The sequence below is a fragment of the Mirounga angustirostris genome, unplaced genomic scaffold (assembly GCF_029215605.1).
Source record: "Mirounga angustirostris isolate CCGP_5_RB_7025 unplaced genomic scaffold, mMirAng1.0.hap1 SCAF_4, whole genome shotgun sequence".
Lineage (NCBI taxonomy): Eukaryota > Metazoa > Chordata > Mammalia > Carnivora > Phocidae > Mirounga > Mirounga angustirostris.
The window spans coordinates 133406086-133423547 of record NW_026991712.1 but is presented as its reverse complement, the minus strand read 5'-3'; the positions used below and the strand labels follow the sequence as shown (position 1 = coordinate 133423547).

Genomic DNA, 17462 nt, shown 5'->3' with positions numbered 1-17462 from the left:
GAAATGGTTCAATCTGTGTTACTTAATTTGCTGTAGTAAAAGGTAAAAATACAAAATGACATGCCTTTCACACAGTAATACAAAACCCACACAGCTTATAATTTAGTACTGTTTTGCTTGTTATTTTGAACCAGAAACTTAAAATTATAGGCAGAGTAATAGACCATAACAGGGGCATATTATATATGAAGTAGTGTGGGAAGACAAAAGTTAAAAAAAAAAAAAAAAGCAATAAAGAGAAAAACTGTTGAGAAACTTTTTGAAACTGAAGAGGAACCTTAAAAAACGGAATAGAAATAATTTGGAAAAGTTAATATGTGACCAAAATTGAAAGACATAAAGAGTGAATTTGACAGGTGAGATCAATTTTTTTGTCATTGTTGTTTATAAAGTAAAAATTCAGTTTATTCATCTGCTTATGACACAGTACACAAGAGGCAAAGTGTTTCACATCATAGATTTCACTTCCAATTCCTTGGAATGTTCATTTCTTTGGCTAAAAGGAGACTAGACATGAGATGCAGGCAATGCTTAGGCAACTGACATAAGGATGGGGAGGGGGTGATGCTAACACTATCCTCATGGGGACAGGCATAAGGGGTCTGTTAGTCACAAGCTATTTTCTAGAACTGTTAGCTGGAAACAAAGGAGCACCACTGCTGGGTGCTCATCCGTCGTGGGCCTCAGTCATCCCCACCACACAGGTACAGCAGTGCTTTCTGGTAGTCACCCTTCGTGTCTTGCTGGATGTAGTAGTACAGGGACTTGCTGTACTTTCTCTTGAATTCAGACCTGATTTTCAACTTGTCCACTTCACTGCGAGAGACCATGATTCTAATCAGGACTTTATCACGAGTCCCCTTGCCCTTCATGGAGTCTTACAGCCGGTCAGCAAAATACAGGGGCTTGTTCTGAATGCACTGGACCAGATTCAGGAAAGCATTTTCCAGGTCTCCTTTGACCTCCTTCTTGATGCTCTCCAGCATGTCATAAGGGCTGTAGCTCTTGTACCTTTCAAATACTTTCTGGAGGTGACAATACTCTGCTCAGTCATGATGCTGATCCACTTGGGCACATCAGTTCCTTTCCTCTTCAATCCAGCATCATAGAGATCCCGGGCATCTTGGTCAATCAGTTCATAATCAATGACAGAGCCATCCTCTGCTCTTCTACCCTTTGCAAGGGCAACCATCAGCTTGCAGAAGTCACCAGATGTGTCAGAAACGATGTCCTTCTCCAGATCAGTCTTGTACATTTCTTTGTAGGCTCTGTTAATATTCTGAAGCTCTTGGTTGGTCCTTGAGCAGATGATCTCAATGAGAGAGTCCTCGTCAGTCCCCAGCCCCTTCATGGAGGCTTTCAGCTCAGAAGCATCATACTGAGCAGGTGTTTTCAAAAGGCCCAAAATCACGGTCTCCGGGTAGCCAGACAAGGCTGACTTGAGTGCTGATGCAAGTTCCTTTTTGGTCCTTCTCTGGTAGGTGAAGGCAATATCCTGTCTCTGTTCATTGCTGCGGTTGGTCAAAATGTTGACAATGGTGACCTCATCCACACCTTTGGTCTTGATGGCCATTTCAATGTTCAGAGCATCACGCTCAGCATCAAAATTGGTATATGCTTTGACCGACCTGTATGCACTTGGGGGCGTGGAGTGATCACCCTCCAAGCTGAGCTTGCAGAGAATTTCGTGAACAGTAGACATTTTGAAGGAAGCTGGGCCCGGCGCCGAGAGCTGCGAGCGCCCCCAGTTGTAGAGCCAGGTGAGATCAATTTAACCACATTTTAAAAGAGGATGGAATGAAATCTGAAGCACCAGACTTAGAAAATTTTCTCTGTATTAAACTTTACAATCTACCCTTGAAATATTTTAGAGATTAAGAACCTGACCTTTGGACCCAGACAAACCTAGGATTAGATTTTAACACTGCCGTTTGGTTGGGAAGATATTTTATTTTCTGGGAGTCTCAGTTTCTTCATTAGCAAAAATAGGAAGATAATAGAGGTTCCTAGTGGTTAGATAGATTATAGATAATAGGTAGATAAGTAGATAAATGAGTATTGGGTGAGATAATACATATGGGATACCTGGAATAGAGAAATATCCAATAATCAATATTCATCATTCTCTTATCACAGATGAAGGATAATTCCCATGTTAATTACCCTGAGTAAAACAAAAGTAAGATTTTGTAACATCTCAACATAGTTCTGGGCATTGACTCTCTAACAAAAAATTGTATGGCATGACTTTATCTCTAAAATCTCCAAGGATAGCTTCTAGGAAATCAATTCCCTGCCTCTAATGGGTGTAGGTTTTTGACTCTACCAGCTGCACCAACACATTTGTGATAACACCACTGTTTACGCAGAAAATTTCCCTGACTCACAGAATCACAATGTTGTATTATATTTGAATAGATGCAACCTTGGAGATTATTTAATTTAGCCCTCAATTATTACTAATAAGCGAATCTAGGCCAAGAAAGTTAATTAACTTCTTTTAGGCCACGTGGGATGTTAGATTCTTACCCAAAACTATTACCAAAGACTATGTATTCATTAGGATAGAATATGTTATGCTACAGTAACAACAAATCAAAAGCCCAGTGTGTAATTGAACAAAAGTTTTGCTTGGTTTCCTATGAGTGTTTCCAGGAAACACTGCCCTTTAGGAACCCAGTGTTAACTAATCTAACTGTCCACCCAATGCAGAAATGTCCCCTTATTATTTCTCTTGCAACAGTCATCCAATCTCTTCATGAACATTTCTATTAGTGGAAGAAAGCACTAAATTAAGAAGCAGACCACTGTATTATTGGAAAATTCAGGTTATTAGAATGTTCTGCAATATGTTAATGATGTTTGCCCATACCCATCCATCTATCTCAACACCTAAAACTGGGCTAGGCACTTGGGGTGATACAAAGATTATTAAGGCATGCCCTCTCTGGACAAGAAGCTATGCTTCTGGCATTACTGCCCTGATCCTTAAAATATTTTAAAGGAATTCATATACTTTGCCTTAAACTTCTGTTTTTCCAAGACAAGTTTCCAAAATTTTTTGACCATTTTTCAAAGACATGCTTTCTAAATGCTTCGCCATTTTAGTTACATTTCTCTGGGCACATTCTAATTATTAGCTTGGCTTTAGACATTGATATATCAAATAAAAATATCTGTCCACATGGAGATATTCAACAGAGGAATAAACAAAATGTAATGGAACTCAGGAGAGAGGTCAGAGTTGGAGATGAATGTAAGAGTTATCCACCTAGAGGTGAGAATTAAAACCAGGAGACAAGATAATGTCCCTGAGAAAGAAAGGAAAAAGAAAATTGCTGAGAAACAAATAATTAAACTATAAAAATCAAAATCCTAGTACTAACCCACCATAGGAACTTGCCTAGAAATTACCTGTGTTTTCCCCAGTATCATGGCAACTGTGTGTACAGGGATAAAATTGGGAAATTTTATTATGCTCTTGTTGGTAAAAACTCCATGGGTAAGAGAAATATGGCATCTCAATTGATTTTGATCTGGATGTTTATAGCTTGCAAAAACCTATTGGCTCATAATGAATAGAAGAAAAGGATATAGCCTCAACTGTGTGGTACTATCAAAGCTAATTCTAGAAATTTCCAATCTTCCAAGCCTTTTAAAATTTAAGGTCATGAGCATTTTACTTGTAAAATATGAGTTTTATATATTAGAAAGGAGAGGTTCTAGTGTCCTATTGGAATGCCATAAAACACCTTCAGAGGGACACAAAACAGGTGAGATATAGGGCAGTCATACAACTATTTTTAAATAATTAGGAAGAAGACCAAAGAAACAAATATTCATTTGAATATTAAACTATACATTCTTAAAACTTGTTAATTTTCTGGAGGCATATTGATAATATCTTCATCTGGCCTCTCTTGCCTCAGCCTGACCCAGATCAGTAGATCCCACACTTCTGGATTTCAAAATCCAGCAAAGTGTGGGAACTGACATTCCCTTTCTTTTGCTAAATAAATGTTTTAAAAGTCTCATGCAAGACTTTTATTATTTTACTGTAAAAGAATACTTTCATAGCCAAATGTGGAAAACATTCATGTACAGAATAAATGGTATTCCTTCACAAGAAAAGATAGGCAGTAAACCTGTACTCTTTTTTAAAAAGAGTTTTTATTGAGTTTTATTGAGATATAATTTACATACCTATCAAATTCACCCTTAGAAAATATGTACAATTTAGTGGTTTTATTATATTTACAGAATTGTAATGCCATCACCACTGTCTAATCATAGAAAATTTTAATCACCTTCCCCCCTCTCCCCAAAATACACTATACCTATTAGCAGTCACTCCACGTTCTCTGCTTCCCCTGGAAATCTTTCTCTATGGATTTGCCTATTTTGGATATTTAATATAAGTGGGATCATACAACATAGGGCATTTTGTGACTGGCTTTTTTCACTGAGCATCAGGTTTTCCAGTTTTACCAACCTCGTAGCATGTATCAGTACTCCATCCCTTTTTATTGCCAAATAGTGTAACTTTGTATGGATATACCACAAGCCACTTTTAAAAAATAGGATATAACACTTTTTGAAATGCAGCCAAATTGCAAAAAACATTATTTTTCTGTAATGCATGTGTGTAATTATTTTCTCAATACAAATGCATCGGTTTGGAGCTTTATAATCCATAGTATACATGAAGGTGAGCTCCGGTATCCAACTTCTTTCAGTATTTTGTTTTTAATTAAACAGTTGTTTCAATTCAAGTTCATAAAGGTGTATAGAAAAAATGAAAGTAAACTCTTAACAATATACATCCAATATAGAATATTGTCAGTAAGCTGTGGGATGCCAGAAAAAAATGCCCCCCATATCTAAAAATATGCCCCCCATATCTACAGTTGCTTCTCCAGGGAAACAGACAGATGCTGGGGAGCCAGGGGCCAGGCAAGGGCTACGTTAAAAGCCATTGCTTGGTGCCCACTGCACCATGGTTTCCACTCATACAGGACTGTGTAGCTGAAGCATTGGTTACCCAATATGAAGCAGTCAAGAATTTATCAAAGGGGGGATATTTTATTTTATTTTTTTTAAGATTTTATTTATTCATTTGACAGAGAGAGAGAGAGCGCACAGCAGGGGGAACAGCAGAGGGAGAGGGAGAAGCAGGCTTCCTGTGGAGCAGGGAGCCCGATGTGGGGTTCGATCCCGGGACCTTGGGATCATGACCTGAGCCGAAGGCAGACGCTTAACGGCTGAGCCACCCAGACGCCCCGAATGCGGAATATTTTAGACTGATGAAAATTTTGTTGTGGCGTGGCTCCAGTCACTGAGCCATGCATGGATAGCAGAAAACTTCTTTGACTCTTCAGAAAATAAATGAGCAACAAAAATGCTCCTGAATTGTGCCAGCAGCCAGCAGGTAAAATAGAGCTCAAAGTTAATGACAGGCAAATGGGCTCTGACAACTCTATTGTAGCTGTTTGTCCTGAGCTTACACAGAAAAGCCAAGCAAGCTCTCTGCTCAGAGCCTTGGCCCCTGCTTTTCCCTCTGCCACCATTCCACATGGCCTGTGCCTTCTTCATTTCCTTCAGTGCTCTGCTCAAACATCACCTTACCAGAAAAGTTTTTCCCATTGTCTTATATGAAACAATAACACCTACCATCACCACCACCACTTCTTCCTCCCAACAAATTTAAAACTTACATGTATCTCTGGATTTCTTATACAATTCAATTGTGTTAACTAGTATTAAGATAACTGCCTAAATACTTTATCATTGTTATAAAACACCATAGGTAGCTTCCTCCAATATGGTGTCTGTTATTTTACAAAGAGTAAGACCTTTGACAGTGACCAGAAGTAAGGAAGGACAGGAAAAGTTAGAGCACATCAGCATAGGACAGAGAAAATAAAACTCTCTCATTTAATGGTGGTTTGTTTGTTTAATTTTTGATGCGATCCTGGGGGTTGAAGTGAGGTGGGGAAATTTTTGTACCTCCTCTGCAATCCATGCCCTATTACCATGCATTCTGCGTTGTTTTTTTACTCTCAAACTCTGAGTACTTTGTCCATAAAGATTAGATCTGCCACATGATATTTTCTCAAGTCAAGGAATGTGTTCTCTGACTCTAAAACAGTCAAAGGTAACAAAGGAAGGATGTCATGGAGCATACTTTTACATGTATGGAATACTTTACGTGTAAAGAAATAAGTCCTTTAAAATCTCTTTCAGACTTAATGTTTTGTGATTCACTCATTTGAGTTTCCTTTTATTTTGTCTTATTTTATTTTATTAAAACTTTATTTATTTATTATTTGACACAGAGAGAGAGAGAGAGAGAGTGCACCAGCATAAGCAAGGGGAGCTGTAGGCAGAGGGAGAGGGAGAAGCAGGCTTCCCGCTGAGCAGGGAGCCCAATGCGGGGCTTGATCCCAGGACCCTGGGATCATGACCTGAGCCCAAGGCAAATGCTTAACCGACTGAGCCACCCAGGCATCTCAGGATGGCCTTTTAAAAATGATAAGCAATAGAAGGAAGCATCCTTTCTCTGCTCTCCCTCACAGTATAACCTTTAAGAAAGATGTGTATCTCCACCAGTAGTGACTGTAATCACTGGTTATTATCATATAAGTACCACAATACAATATAAAGAGTCTGGAGAAAGAGGGCGTAGGTTTAACACAAGTTCTGATAAGAGTTAAAACCATGAAACCTCAGACATATTATTTAACCCCTTTGAACTTTAGCTTCTTCATTTGCAGTAGATGCTAACAAATTCGTTCCTGTTCACGTCTGAAGATTGTGGTGAGGACTTAATAATATAAAGTATCTGAAAACTCTAGGAAAACAGTAGAATGAAAAATAACTCTTGACTTAAGAGAAATGGCTTATTTTGGTAAAGATGAACATTTATTGGAAATATATCAGGGGCTCATTAATTTAATAGGATCCTGGAGAACTTTACATGGAAAAAAGGTAAGAAACAAGAGAGCTCTGGATTGCTGCACAGAATCCTCATCACCGTAGCATTAGGGGCCGCACATTGCTGCTCTTGTGAGGAATGCGATCTCCAAACACCCCCACATAATCATGATGTTTGTTCAAGATTCAAATTCCAGATGCTTCCCCAGTTAATATACAATGAGAGATGCCCTTAAAAGGAAGGTCAGGGTTCTAATGGAAAGAGAGGAATGGATGCTCGACAAGCAAAAAAGTGTCCTCCAATGTTATACATATCATATCTCTTCCGTTTAATTGATTCTTTTTTTCTTTTTATTCACTGATATTTGCTACCTCTGATTTAGGAGTCTGAGGGCCTGTTTCTCTCAGGCCTTTAAATAACATTATTTGAAATCAACGTCACTTTGCTAGTTTTGTGAGAAATCTAATGAGATCAAAGGAGCCACAGAAAAAATATTTTAAGGTGACAAATTTTGAGATGTTAGTTCATAATTCTGATTTTAGTTTATTAAAACTTGAATGATAATTGATTCTTTTTTTCTTCAACTCAAAAGGAATCTTTCAAAGTGAAAGGCACTACTCATGTCACTATAGTTGCTGATTAAACAATTGTCATGATTGAGAAATATGAAAAGCCTTGCTCTAAATTAAACATGGCCCAGATTTACAAATGGAGAACATGACAACTGCTACTTGTTTAATAAAGTTGCCTCATTTTTTAAAATTGCACACTAACAAATAATTCCTTAAGTATTTGTCTTTCAGAAACTCAGAATTATCCATAACCTTGGCATTTTACGTAAGGAGCCACACACATATCTATGGAGAGCTCTCCTAAGATCCTGGGCTTAAATAAGGGGGGAAAAAAAGACCTTTTCAACTCTGTCACACCCTCAAAGATATTCATGGTTCATCACTCTCTCCTCTGGTGCCAAAGGTATAGAATTTATCTGAGTATACAAAACCATCTCCAGAATGAAACTCACATGAGTGATGCATACATAATCAGAATTTGACTATGTTTACTCTCTTGCCTGAAGCATCTTTCTCCAAAAGTGTTCTTTTATTGCAGTTATTTTGGCATTCAAATGCACAGGGTTGTTTTTTTTTTCAATAAATAAATAATGTAGGTGGACTCCATAGGGGCTCAAAAGAAAGTGAGATGAAGGACAAATTTGTAAAAAACATAGTTTATATGTGGAAAATTTTAGATCATTTTTATCTTACTCTGATTTCTATTTTTGTTTAAAATATTTTACTGTTTCAAAGGTTTATAGTATCAACATCTCTTATTTATGTGTCAGTGAGAAACTAGGACATCCAGAGTACCCCAGTCATTTTTTGAACTGTTTTACAATCTTCCAACTAAAGTCTTACTTGTCATATCACTTTTTTTATCCTATCACTTATCTCTATCCTTTACCCAATATCAAATCTTGTTGAAATCTGATTAAGCAACCCATTTGTTGATTTTTACTGCCAATTTTTTGGAATGGTATAAAAAAACAAATATTAGGTAAAATATATTCATTGATTTGTTCATTCATCCAGCAAACATTTCTTCAGTACCAGTTATGTGCAGACAACTGTTCTACGTACCAGAGATATATTATTGAGCAAGACCTAGAAGTTCCTATTTTCACAAAATCTACATTGCTGCAAAAGAAGAATGGAAGTAATTTTTAAAAATTTTTTATTGTTATGTTAATCACCATACATTACATCATTAGTTTTTGATGTAGTGTTCCATGATTCATTGTTTGTGCATAACACCCAGTGCTCCATGCAGAACGTGCCCTCTTTAATACCCATCACCAGGCTAACCCATCCTCCCACCCCCCTCCCCTCTAGAACCCTCAGTTTCTTTTTCAGAGTCCATCGTCTCTCATGGTTCGTCTCCCCCTCCGATTTCCCCCCCTTCATTCTTCCCCTCCTGCTATCTTCTTCTTTTCTTTTTTCTTAACATATATTGCATTATTTGAAACAAATAATGGAAGTAATTTTTAAAAGAAAATGTAAGATAGCAGCAAGTGTCATGATGAAAATAAAGGAGGGCAATTATGTTGAGTTTTGGATGACAGAGAGTAGACAACCATGCAGATTTGAGAAAGAACAGTCCCAGGAGAAGGAATACTCTAGGGCAGGAATGAGAGTGGCATGTTCAAGGAGCAGAAAGAAGGTAGGGGTGTAATGAATGAGAGGAAGAACAGTACAAGATGCAGATGCAGGAGATAGTTAGTGGGGCTAAATCATGCAAATTCAGGTAAGACAGGGAGAAACTTAAGATTTCATACTAAGTGAGATCAGGGGCCACTGAAGTATTTTAAGGAAAAGGGTGATGTGAAATAACTTATATTTGTAAAATACCACTCTGGCTGCAGTGTGGGAATACACTGTGACTAGTGGAGAGTGAAGGTGAGATTAGAGGCTATGGTAGTTATTCAGGTGAGAAGTTGGTTGCTTCAATTAGGTTGAGAGCAGTGAAGAAAAAGAAGCATTTAGAGAACACTTTGTCAGTAAAATTAATAGGATTTGCTAATGGCATGGATTTGAGAGGTTGGAGAGAAGGACCTGCATAGAGATTTAGAAAGAGTTGCTATTGCTAAAGGAAAAGAACAAGGAGAGAAAGGGCTGCTGTGGGTATAGGAGGAAACCATGTGTTGTCTTGGAAGCCAGAAGAGAACAGAAGGTGTTTTAAGAAGAGGGAGTGGTAAACTAAGAGACTGACTAAAATGACAGAGGAGGGAACCAATGTGTTTGCTAGTGTGAAAGTAATTAGTGACCCTGATAAGAGTAGTAGGGCAAAAACCCAATGAAGTAGGTTGAAAAGAAAATGGTGGAGATACACATATTTCTTAAAGGCTATACTTTGAGGGAGAGCAGAGAAATGAAACAAACTAAAGAGATGTTTGAGGTTAAGTATTTTCTTTATTTGTGTGTTTGTTTTCAAGGTCAATGACATTAGAACACATTTGCACACTAATGAGAATAAATTAGAAGAAAAATAATTCCAGGTCCTGAAAGCAAAAGGACATAGGATTTACAGAATGCATGAAGGGGTTGCCTTTGAGAAGAATAAGCATGCTTCCTCCATTTTAATGAGAGAGAAAGAAGAAAATATAGATACAGATGATGGTTTGTAGGACTTGAGGGACAAGAATGATATTGAAATTTGATTCAAATTATAGAGGTTTCAGTGTGTTAAAGAAATGCTTGAACAATTGAACTGATAGCATGGGAAGTGGCAATCTTTAAGTGAGCTGAAAGGGTGGAAGAATGGGGTGCATGAAGTTTAGGATTACAGAGGAATATAATTTACAAAGGGAACTGAGGGCCTTAAATATATAAAGTAGCTATATTTTATAAAATTATTTCTTGACATGGTGGGTAGTCCAAAAACAGATGCAAGACACAAGTTAAAATTACATTAGCTTATGTGCCTGGACCAGTGTGATAGCTGTAGAAACAGTAAAGAAGAAAACAAGTGACAAAGCAAGTAAAGAGAAGGCAGGAAGTGCAATGGATATTTATTGAGCACCTACTCTGTGCCTGGCCCTTCATATGCAATAATAGCTCTTTTGTCCTCAGAACAACCCTGACAAACAGGTTTTGTTTTCATTTTAACTGTGAGGGCACGGAAGCACAATGAGGTTGAAGAATTTACCAAAGGTTATACAACTAAAAATTTCAAATTTGGCCTATATCACTCCAAATCCTTTTCAATTCACTAATCCGAAGGAAGACCTTTCAGAATTTGGCATTTTGCTAGATTTGGGGATGAACAAGGAGGGATTAAAGTTGATAAGATTTTCATCCTGGAGACCTGGGAAAGTAACACTATTAAAAAATATACTGGAAGAAGTTATTGTGTAGAAAAACATGACAAAATGTGTTTTAGATGCATACTATGTGATATCAACTAAGATTCTCAAAAAGATACTAGAAGATAGTGATAGATCTGCAGTCAAATGCTCTACCACTGAGCTATACCCCCGATAGTGATAGATCTGAAAGAGACTCACCAGATCAGGACTGGAAATACATATCTATTCTTTACCCAGAGATCTGAAACAAGGAGCCATGTTTTGCTTGGCCTGCCTATTCTTTTTTTTTTTTTTTTTTTTCCTTAATGCATTAGTGGTCAACTTATAAAGTGCCAGATTTTATCAAAAAGTCCAGATTCCTGGCTTGTCTTTAAAAAAAAAAAAAAGGAAGAAGGAAGATCTGGTAGAGTCCATATTCCTAATTGGTAATGATTAGGTAGAACTGAGGATTGTTGGGCTCTTTTGATGAAGCAGATCTAGTTTGCCACAGATTCCACCCAAGCTGCCCCCTAGCACTGAAGTTATCTACCTAGCTCCTGCAGAAAATTGGAGTTTGCAACCTATTATAGATATTTATTAATTTTTTCAGGAAAAAATAATTATTTACTTTGTGCCTGATACTTCCTTAGTCACTGGGAAAACAGCTGTTGAACAGATGTATGTACTCTGTAGCATGAAAGGCAGACATTGAACAAGTAATTGGGTCTATCTGGCAATAGCAAAATCAGAAATATAGTTTGGAAAGTTCTAGCTGCACAAAGAGTAGAAATAAAAGAATAGGCCCAGAGGCAAGAAGAGCAGTTAGGCAAAACTTACAGAAACCTGTGGGAGGTGATGATAACCTGGCCTCTGATAGTAATGCTGAGGATGGAACAAAGGACATGGGTTAGAAATGCTTTTTGGAGGCAAAACTTACTGGATTCAGTCATCTGTTTCATATTTATATTTCAAGGGAAGAGGCAAAGTGAGTCACACACAGGTGACTCTCAGGTTTCTACTAGAGAATGTGGGAATAAACTAACAGACAGAAGGTATGGAATTTGGGAAACTAGAGCCCAGTTCAGAGGACTAGCAAATGAATATCTATGGAATCCATATGCATATCACACTGAGAGAGCAATCTGTCCAGACTGGAGCCTGCTACACAGGATGCAGGAGTGAGTTCCTTCAGAATCAAAATAAGATAAAATTTATCTGATGTGCTTTAGCATTTGGAAATATAATTGCTGGACATTTGACAAAGCTGTTTGAGCGTTTGGAAAAAATTAAGGATAAATGCATAGAAAACCAAGCAAATAAAACATGAAGCAATTTCAGAAAAAATCTTTTATGAGTAAACAACACAGTGTACAAATAAACATTATTAATATCAGCATTAACTACTGATTTAACAAGAACTTTGGATGTGACTATACTGGGAAGATGAGGAAAAAGCAAGAAAGTGATGATGGGATGGTAAGAAATGATAATGGTTTTTCAACTGCCATAATATGAGATACACTTGACCCTTGAACAACACAGAGGTTAGGGGCACCAACCCCAGCACAGTCAAAAATCCACATATAACTTTTGACTCCCCCAAAACTTAACTACTTATAGCCTGCTTTTGACCTGAAGCCTTGCCAATAATACAATGGTTGGTCAACATATGTTATGCTATATGTGTTATATACTGAATTCTTACAGTAGAATAAGAGAAAATAAAATGTTACTAAGAAAATTATAAAGAGAAAATACAGTACTGAACTGTATTAACAAACACCCACAGATAAGTGGACCTTTGCAGTTTAACCATGTTGTTCAAAGTTAACTGTAAAAAGGCAATGTCTGCAATTGATAAAACAAGATGTAGAAATACATGTGTATTCTCTAGAAATATAGAAGAAAATACAAGAAATAATAGCTTAAAAAGTTGAAAGCAACTACCTCTAGAAGAGGGATCGTAGGATGCAAAGGAGAGGACAAAGAACTGATGTAATGCTTTTATAAAAATAAAAATTAATTTTAAAAAAAATTAGAAGAAAGAGAATTGAGCTGGAAGAGAAAACCCGGGGTTAACCTTTTGCTGGATCTAACCATATCGTGGTCCTTTTGAAAATGATCTGTAAGATGCAGTGACAAAAGTAAATGTCCAATGCTCAAGTAAATTATAAAGTATCATTTGAGAAAATTGAATGACATAAAAAGTAAAAATGTAAATGTAAAAAGCAGGTCAATATCTGCTATCTCTTCTTTCCATTAGTTCTTATAATAGTTGTTAACTGATTATTACATGTTTTAATGTTATTCGTTTCCTGGCTCAGTCCTTAGTATATGAAGTGGTTCTAAATCAGAGAAGGCATTTTACTAATGCAGCGATTTGGCCTCACTTCTGGAATGCAGTCAGCCTTTAGGGAACTGATAGAAGATTTTTTCTCTAGAGTATAAAAGAAGTTGCTTCATCTCTTATTTGCTTGTTTTGTTTTGTTTTTTATACATTTATCCCCTAAATTTCTAGAGTGATTAGAGCATAAATTCTCTATAAAATGTTTTATTACACTCTAGAGAAATAATCCTCCATCAGTTCCCTAAAGGCTGATTTCATTCCAAAAGTGAGTCCAAATTGCTGCATTAGTAGAATGCCCTTTCTGATTTAGAAGCACGTCAAGATCCAATTGTTGACCAGGGAATCCTGGGAAGTCAGGCCATTCTCAGCTTGCTATGGGGACTTGGGATTCCTTCAGTGTGATTATGCGGCTGACCTTCCATAGAACTAGCCTCTAGTCATATGTAAAAAATCACCATGTGAACATTTGCTTCCAAAAATTAGTACAGATATGTTGAGGCCATGAGTTAGGATCTACTATAGCATGCATGTGCTACATTTTTCTAGAATGACAATTAATTAGAAAGATTTTTAAGACAGAAACATGAAAATGTTATGGAATCAAATGCAAAATTCATCTACATTGCAAAGATAACAAGTCATGTTCTCTGTATTCTGTTGTGAGAGGTTACTGTGGCAGGAAAGTTTAAGAGACCCTCCACTAGACTTCAGAGATAATGAACTGTTCCCCAGGTGCTGAGAAATGATAGGACACAAGAGAAGCAAAGATATGAATAACGTAAACTCACACTTATTGCCTGCTAGCTGGTATTATTTAACTTTGAAGGTCAGCTCCAAAATTCCACTAAGAGCCTCTAGTTGTTGAGAGGAAGAGAAGTTAGAAGTGAAATGTCTGGTGAGGTAGAAAGCGCTAGGGCTTTAGAATCAGGCAGATTTGAATTTGCATCCCAGACAGGGGAAGGTTCTCCATCTCCGTTTCTCCCCTATTTAAGATAAAACATCTGTCTTGCAGGATTATTTGGCCAGCATCTTATTTTTGTCATTTATTGACCTTGTGGTAATTCTTCTTTATTGTTATAGATTAAAAAGTAATGTGTGTGAAGTATGGTTATGGGGCCTGGCAAAATGTCAATTGTTAGCAGCTATAGTACTGTAAAGAAGACCACAAGGCTGACATTTTTGTATAAAATGAGAAATGATAATCCACTTTATAGAAAGGAAACTATTTTCTTTTTTAAATTAACAGTGATGTAAACAGAGAAAATCTTTTGCAGATACCCATTCTTCCAAAATTTATGTGAAAATTAGTTTTTAAAAAAATCCTAGATATATTCATCCTTTCCATACCGAGGTAGTTTGCTGTTTCTGTAATGAACCCAAAATGGCAATAAATTGGTTAAATCTTGACCACAGATTAGAGGAAATGCCAATATTCTATGTATCTCTTTAGAATCTTTTTGCTTGATTTCCTAGTAACAACTAGCCTCACTGTTGATTTTTTTCATTTTGGCATGAGTAATATGTGTGTGCGTGTGCGTATGCATGTGGTATTTATTGCCTAGAGAGTTAACTCTGTTGTCTTTAAATTTTAAGCAAATTAATTAAACATTTGTTCTCTTTTTTTGAGGTGGCAATAAAGGTTAATTGTGTTAAATTTAACTCCCAGGGCTCTCAGTTGCCTCTTATGTATGTCAGTGGCCTTTAACAGGAATAAAAGTTCTCTTTCTTTGTTCTAAATGATTAAGAATTGACTACATAAAAGCTTGTAATATACATTCCACCACGTGAATTTACTCATTAACATCAATGATAACTCCTTCTGTGATTGCCATTGTCACTGGCCTGCCCAGGAGTTCTAGTTCTCCGGAGAAATGGAGCAGGGCAGAGGCCAACAGGGCAGGGCATGGGGGATGCTAACTGAAGTCTGAACTCTGTTTATAACAAGAGTTACAGGAACCAGGGAGCGAGGAGTTCTAAGGAGGGAGTGATGACATTGTCGAGGAATAGGGAAGCCAAGTAAGGCAAAAACTAGGTAATTCATTCATTTACTACCAGGCAGTAAAGCTTTTTTTTTTTTAATTATTGTTTTTATTAACATATACTGTATTATTAGTTTCAGAGGCAGAATTCAGTGATTCATCAGTTGCATACAACACCCAGTGCTCATTACTTCAAGTGCCCTCTGCCAGCTCAGCCCTGTCTCTTAGTCTTCAGATTTACGTGCTTTCTGGATTTACTTGAATATTCACACTCAACAAGTCTAGTTTTATTTTTTTTAAGGTTTTATTTATTTATTTGAGAGAGAGAGAGAGCGAGCGAGCCTACAAGCAAGGGGGAGGGGCAGAGGGAGAGGGAGAAGCAAACTCCCTGCTGAGCAGGGAGCAGACGTAAGGCTGGTATCATGCATGATTTGATCGGAAGGCAGACGCTTAACCAGGTGCCCCTCAACAAATCTAGTTTTCCCCCTTGAAACCCATCTTTTGTTCTATATTCTGTGTCAGTTAGTGACTGTCCATTTGGAAGCAATAGCAAGACCCTGTTATTTTCTCCCTACTTATTTACCTTCTGCATCAGATCAACAGCCAGTCCTGTCAATTTTGCCACCTATATATATCTAAATCTAATCTCTCCTTTCCACCCTATCAACAGAGCGTTTGTCTGGCCCTCAGCATCTTTTAGCAAACTAATGGAACAGTTTCCTTATAGATAGGTCTTAAGGCTGCTTTTTTTTTTTTTTTGCCCCAATTTATTCTTCATACAGTCAACAGTAATATACCCAAGTGTAACTATGACCAGGCCACAACATAGGCTAAGACTATTCCCTGTCTTCCCTTTAACTTACAGAATAAAACCACATAGCTGAGCATATCATGCTAATGTGAAGCATTATTTCTCTACAGCTTACCTCTCCTGTCTCTTACTTTTGCTGTCTTGTGAAGTGTCCCTCAAACACAAAGCTCTTTCTTGCCTCTAAGCTCGTGCTGTTTCTTCTGCCTCATATGCTCCCTTCAGAGTCTTCCCGGTTGTCACATCCTCCCACCACCCTCATCCTTCCCTCACGGGCAGTTATTTCACTCTCCGCTTTGCCTCCATGTTACCACATGTACAGTTCTAAGTGGCACTTACCAAACCTAAGATCATTATTCATTCGATACATATTTATGGAATACCTACTGGATTCTAAGGAAATACGGTTGAAGAAGAAAGACATGAGGATATGGGACAGCGTCTGTTTAATCTTTGTTTCAACAGGAAACACATTGTTTGGTTCAAAGTTAAGGTCTCACTAAATATTTGTTGCATAAATAATTATAATATGATTCTGTAAAAGTGGATTGTAGAACAATTACACAGATTATATGAAACCACAGTAGAGAGACAACTAATCATGCTTTGCTGTGGGACTGGGGTCAGGGAATTCTGCTTGGCAGAAGTGCATTGTTAAAGGTTAAGACTAGAACACAATCCAACTGGGCTTTTTAAATGCTAAATTGAGCCTAGAGAAAATGTATGGAACTTGCTCAACAGTATGTGGCCAGTTAGGGTGGAGTCAGAATTCAAATCTAGGTTTGTTTGATTCCAAAGTTTATAATCATTCCACTATCAGTATAAGTGGAAAAGAGACTCCAACTATATCATCTTTTATCTGGTTAACTGACCTGGGCAGGGTTAGCCAGCATAGGTTGGATTTTCAGTTACTTACAACTGATCAAAGCATAGATAGAGGGCACCTGGGTGGCTCAGTTGGTTAAGCGACTGCCTTCGGCTCAGGTCATGATCCTGGAGTCCTGGGATCGAGTCCCGCATCGGGCTCCCTGCTCGGCAGGGAGTCTGCTTCTCCCTCTGACCCTCCTCCCTCTCATGCTCTCTGTCTCTCATTCTTTCTCTCTCAAATAAATAAATAAAATCTTTAAAAAAAAAAAAGCATAGATAGACAAGAACCTTGTGTGTGTATACGAAAGTCTAAATGAATGCCATTCAACCCAATTGCTCACACACCATATTGATTATTCTCTCTATAGACAAAACCAATATTTTTATAAATTTCAATTAGCCAGATTTTTTACCAACTAGTAGTTACTAAAAAGGCAACTAAAGAAAACCCCCAAGGTACATGGGCACACATACACACACAAACACACACATGCACATGTACACACAGATATCACTTGTCTTTTTTTTTTTTTTTAAGATTTTATCTATCTACTTGGGAGAGAGAGAATGTGAGAGAGAGAGAGAGAGCACACGAGAAGGGGGAGGGTCGGAGGGTCCCGATGCGGGACTCGATCCCAGGGCTCCAGGATCATGACCTGAGCCAAAAGCAGTCGCCCAACCGAGCC

At 37.6% G+C, this 17462-nt stretch overlaps 1 protein-coding gene and 1 pseudogene across 3 annotated transcripts in view; one reads left to right on the top strand and one right to left on the bottom strand.

Annotated features, from left to right (window-relative positions):
• The window catches only part of LRRC7 (leucine rich repeat containing 7), a 959434-nt gene that overhangs the window by 640316 nt on the left and 301656 nt on the right, over nt 1-17462 (top strand). The window lies entirely within an intron of this gene.
• LOC123859499 (annexin A2-like) lies at nt 389-1755 on the bottom strand (annotated as a pseudogene). The gene has a single exon (XR_006794501.3). The product of XR_006794501.3 is annotated as an annexin A2-like (transcript).